Consider the following 6209-nt stretch of genomic DNA (forward strand, 5'->3'; position numbering starts at 1 on the left):
TTTTCACCAAAGTTCTCAAAGCCGACATTTGCATCCTTTTGTCAATTAGGTGTTCGACATTTCGTACCACCTACTTGAGGGGGGGTATGGGGCGCAAGATATATGTCAATAATATCTTCGAGATACAATCTAGATACGTTCCTTATCATAATAGGAAATACTAATGTGTATATGTATCGATGTAAATTGATCAATGAAAGTAACCGAATTCACTTATTTCATATGGCTCATATAATATGTAAGAATTAACAATCAGCAAGCAATTAAGTATGTTTAGATGTTCGAGTCATATAGTAGACAGACAGCATGTACAAATAAAGTATTGTTGTTCAGTGAATAAAATAGAAAAATCGTGGTACCATGCTCTGTTATACCCATTGATTGTTTAAGTGTACAGTGGCACCTGTCTGTATTGTGTCTGTCATGTTGAAATGGTAAAAGTTTTATAATTAGAATCATAAACAATTATAATCTTCATTTTTTTTTTTGTAACAAACAACTATAATCAAATCAACAAATTACAAATGGAAAATACTTTCTTAGCAAAAAAAAAAAACCAAAAAAATGAAGACTCGGACACGTGGAACAAAACTAAATACGGGACCTACAATGTTTCGGTCATGCTAAAAGTTCATTTCATGGTTAGAATATAAACAATTTTATATTAATAAATAATTACTTACTAGTCCTATAAATCGCTCTCATCCGACAGAGTCAACCACACACATGGATAACAAACCTTAAGACGACTTATTAAAAATTAACTAAATCACATGTTCAACTTTGTTTTTGATAAGATAATCATACGGACACCATTATTCTATTATTTAATTAGTGGCTCAAATCGTTGGAAGAGAAAGTCGTTCATTGTTTCACTTTCTTTTGTTTCTCTGCTGTGGATTTAAATCTCCAACTTTTTTACAGAGTTCCTCTCGTTTTATTTTAACACACGCAAAAGTACAATCAAAATTTTGCAACCCAAAACAAAGACCGGAGACTTTTAAAGGAAATTAGATAGCGATGACGAAGTATTTATCAATCACTATACGTTAATGAATTTGACCAAAGAAAAATATAATCGTCACGTCATAGTGATCATACATTCGTAGACTTCTTAAAAACAGTGTTAGGTAATCATGTATGACGTAATTTATACTTTATACAAAGGATTTTTTTTCTTTTTGGTATTTCAGTTAGATGCACATAGATTAGATTGCGGGTCCAATTAGTCTTTAGTATAGTAACACATAGAAGAAGAAAACAAAAATAAGAGTAGACAACACCACAATTGGATGTGAATAGTAGACTTACAGGAAGAATAGAACAAGAGAATAGAGATTAAATTAAGAGAAAACGTTACTTTTGCGTAAATAATATTTTTTATAACCGTCGTATGATTTCAAAGACTTTTTAGATCTAGTGACTAATCACCACAAAATCCGTACAATTCATATTTTCGTATCACTTAAAACGTGCCGAATGTCCGGACTCGAACTCAAGTGACGGTACTCACATTTGTGAGCCATTTACCATAAAAACTAAATGTTCCGGTTATAAATAAAAATAAATATCTTCACATTTGTTCTTCTTCGTCTCCTTTTCACCAAATTATGGTAAAATCATTTACATTACTTTTCATTTTATTGGTAAAAGAAATTAAATAATGACTTTAAATCAATTTTTTGTCTATTATATAGACAGTTAAACACCAATCAGGCAATCACACTCTAAACTCAATTGATGACCATTTAACAACTAAAAAGAAAATGAGTTAAATAATGAACAAAAATTTAATTGAAGAAATAAATAAACAAAAATATAAAATTTATGTTCAATTCATTCTCCATCAAATTGAAGGAGGAATTTTTTCTTAATAATTTTTCAATAATGTTTTCATCCTTCAAAAATGAGGAGAATAAAGTGGGATCCATGTGTCTATAATTTGACAAAAATTCAGCATGATTAGTATAAAAATTGAAAAATAAGAATTTTACCATATTTGTTCATAAAATGTAATCACCAATTGAAGCCTACGTGAATATATATTTAATGGTACTCATAAACCGGTTTTCTATTTTTAACCGGTTTTCTATTACTATTAGAAAGATTGAAACATTAGGTTTCAGTTGATGACCATGCTGAAGAATAAAATTATCGTGAATTCTTTGTTCTTTAAAATTATTATAATACGTAGATCCACTATTTTCCTCTAGATTCCTCGTGAAAAATGAATTTACAAAGAAAAAGTTTCTTCTGCAATTATGATGAAGAACAAACAATACAAAAATTCCTATTTGTTTATTTTTTCAGTTAAAATTTTATTTTTCATTTTGTTCATTTATCTCTTTAACTATCAATTTTACAATATTCCATATCAAGTTTGTATTTCTTTCTTCATATCAATCCATATATTACTTCTTATTCTTTCATATTTAAGATGTATAATATTTGTGCGTTTTCAATAAATAAAAAACTCACCCAGTTCAATATATATTTCTAGCTTACAAAGTCGTCTACATTTATTCTATTATTACAGTAATCAACTATTGAGCTTAGCTGTCTAATTCATAAAAGTACGATCAATAGATAAGTTAACATGACTACCCATTATAAACGTGTTGAATTCTAAGATAATAAGTGCAGCTGATATACTCCTCGGTTCCATCACAACAATCTTTATTTTCTTTGGTCAATGAATCGCAACAAACGTGAGAATAATAACTAGTATGAAATTACATATTCCTCACTCACCAACACAAAGTAATGACGTAATGGACAAGTTTACGAGCTCTTTAAGTTTTCGTTGTGGGAACTGCGAAGGCAATTAATTACATCTTCTACAAGCACCATTCAGTACATGTAGTTAGATATAAAACGAATGTGAGTGATGAGAAGAATGATTAAAAGAATTAACACTATGTACATGAAAGTTTTCTCCGTATTCTATGATAGATTTTTTATAGGTACACAAATGCAGATAAATGGGTGGTTGGCTCAGGCCCATTTAGTCCTCTAAAGCCCATTTAGTCCTCAAAGCCCATAAAAGTAAAGAGGAGTGGTTTTTGATCAGGCCCATATTATTATTGTGAGGGAAAAATCATATCCTTGATCAAATCCGTTCTCGTCGTCTTCTCTTCTCGTCTCGTCTTCTCTTTCTCTCCAGTTTCGCGGAGCAGGGAGACTTCTTCTCTGTTCCCCCTAGATTTTGTATATATCAGTTGAAGCATCCGAGACGATATGGATGAAATTGGTATAGAGTTTTACAGTGTTTTTTAAAGGCTTTTGGCACAAGGATCGTGATTCGTGATGGATCGTTTCACATTACAACCATTTTGTAGCAATTCAGATCGTAGAATCTTTTATTGTTGTGATTATGAATGCTGGATTGCGATTCTGAGCTAATTTGACTCTTTCGAACAGTTTTTACGATTTGATCTTGTAACATTTTGCTATTTCATCTAATGCTCGATCTGATCACCGTTGTGTATGAACATTGCATAGACTTTGTTAAAGTTTGGATTCTCAGGTTCGATTTCTCATATGACCTTAGTTAGATCCAATGATTTTGTATTTTGGTGTAGATAACCGTGTAATCAATCTTGGTTTAGTTTCTGGTTATTATCTGTTTAGTAAACCAGAGAAAAGCTCACTATAACAATTTGTGGCGTTCTTGAATTAAAAAAAAAAACAGATTTTTGAGTTATCCAATAAAACATGGAATCTACCAGTAACCATGGGGGATCAAGCTACTGCTAGCTGCTGAACACGAAGCTCAGCAAATCGTCAACGCCGCTAGGACCGGTAAACTACAAGCTCTGGTCGCAATAATGCATTTGGTTGAGTAGCATATATGTTGAGAATGTATATATGTTTTGGTTTTTGAAAGCAAAAATGGCAAGGCTGAAGCAAGCCAAGGAAGAGGCTGAGACAGAGGTTGCTGAGCACAAAGACAGCACTGAGCATGGTTTCCAGAGGAAACTCGAAGAGGTCAGATTATTAAAAAAAAAATTGTTCTTAAGTTAAATGTGTTTCTTTAATACATCATGTTATTGATGAGAAAACTTTACTTCGGAAAAAAAAACAGACCAGTGGAGATTCAGGTGCAAACGTGAAGAGGCTAGAGCAGGAGACTGATGCCAAGATCGAGCAGTTGAAGAATGAAGCTTCCAGGATTTCCAGAGATGTTGTGGACATGCTTCTCAAACATGTCACCACTGTGAAGAACTGAGATATATATCATAACCAAACCATCGATTGCAAAATGGTGTCAAGTGTTCTTTTGAGTGCATTCATTCATTCTTTTCTTTCAGTGTTTTTCTGGGTTCGGGGATTGAACTCTTGCTGTTGGTCTCTCCAGAAGACGTATATGACTTTTGTGTTTTGTAATAAAAGAAACCCATTGCATTTTTTGTTTCATCAAGGAGGTTGTAACAAAAGACTAAATCAGAGAGCGTAGACGGTTCCCAACAGTGAGTGCAGGGCACCAAAAGGATTGGATTTGCATGACAAAGCTAGTGCTAGAGCAGTTCTTATACATCGCGACTCGTTTTAAAGTCGCCTGAGAGAACATATCTATGAGCCAAAATAATATTGGATTTTAGAAAAATGTAGATGCTTAAAGGACCTCAAAACATGAAGGAATGGGGGTAAAGGGTGATGATGAATGTTGATCAACAGTAGGAAGTAGCGTTTGTTTATAAATATTATAACCAGCATAACAATGGTTTTCTTTTATCAACTGGAATTTTATATCAACACAAGAAAGGATACATTGGGAATACATAACTGAATGAGAAAAGTAATCTGCAGAGACAAAACTGACAGAAACTCAATTCTCCAGAGTATGGGAAGCATTCATAACAAAACTCTGATAATGCAAAAATACCACAAATGTTCTATAACCAAAAAACAGAAATACCTAGGGGACTTAACCCAAGAATTGAAATACTCAAAACGAAGCAACGGTTTTTAGAAAATAATTATGAATTGAATAGCATAAATTGTTGATTTAATCACCAAATGCTACTAGAAGTACAGAGACTAGTAGTATACAAGTACTTTATATTCATAGGTTAAAAAGTTTTCTAGATGAGAAAAGGGAACACGGACTAAAGCGCCTCTACAGCCCTACACATATTAACATAATTGCCAGTTTCCCTCATTAACTTTGTTCGTGTTCCAATGAAGTTAATAAAATATATAAATAATCAGTAGAAGAATTTCCTTATTTTTTCATTCATACAAATTTGTCTAAAAGAGCTTAGAGCACCTCAATGGGGTTACCCACCATTGGAGTCCTTAGCCTTAGTTTAATATTTTTTTTTTTTTTTTTAAATAGTTAAGGACTTTAAACCTAAATCTGGGTCCAATGGTGTTTATCCGTTTTGGAATCCTTAGCCAAAAAAAAATAAATTTTAAAACAATAAAGATAAAAAATTTTATTTATTAAAAGACAACAAAATAGAAACATACAATAATTAAACATTTTAATCATTACCAAACTTGTTCCAAATATTTTGGTTCTGACTTGATTCAGACTACCCGTGACATCAGAAACGTAAAACTGGAAGAGACATCATCTGTTGTCTTCAACTGGAACATGTCTTTTCCTCTTCACCTGAAACAAAGAAAATGACATGAGTAAGTAAGTTAAGTAAATCAATCTTCTAATGCAAACACATCACAAAGCTAACAAACAATACCACGACATATTTCAGCCAACAGTTATTTTTCATTCAGCCAACATAGTTTTCTTTTCTTTTTAGCAACTCTGTAACAGTATGCTTAGCTTTTCCTTTTTCACGCCAGAACAAGCCTCTATCTTGGTTAGTTCTTCTCTTTTCTTCTCTTCTGCGCTTTTCTAAGCCTCAAACCCTGTACCAAAACTCTGGCCCCCCCGGCTGGAGATTTCCTGGTTCCTTTTTTTTTTTTTTTCCGCTTATCGGGTCGATCGTCCGCCAACAAGCCGTCATATCTTGGTCAGTTTCTTCCCCTCAAGTTTTCCAGTTGAACTTTCATTTTCCCTTCCCTCTTAACATTCTGGCCCCTTCTCGTGCGGGCCTTAGCAAGCCTTAAACCCTACCCTAACCCCTATCCTACCCCGTCTAGCTTCCTTCTTCTCTTCCCTTCTTCTTCTGGCTCCTCTGGGACTGTTTCTATGGCAGTGATAAATCCTACTGTTGTTTTTACTTTTCCGCTTCTCGTGTCTA

At 33.2% G+C, this 6209-nt stretch overlaps 1 pseudogene; it reads left to right on the forward strand.

Annotated features, from left to right (window-relative positions):
- The first annotated feature begins 3699 nt into the window (after positions 1–3699).
- LOC125593888 lies at positions 3700–4416 on the forward strand (annotated as a pseudogene).
- Positions 4417–6209: the final 1793 nt, after the last annotated feature.

Source organism: Brassica napus, assembly GCF_020379485.1.
Source record: "Brassica napus cultivar Da-Ae chromosome A1 unlocalized genomic scaffold, Da-Ae chrA01_Random_21, whole genome shotgun sequence".
NCBI classification, from domain to species: domain Eukaryota; kingdom Viridiplantae; phylum Streptophyta; class Magnoliopsida; order Brassicales; family Brassicaceae; genus Brassica; species Brassica napus.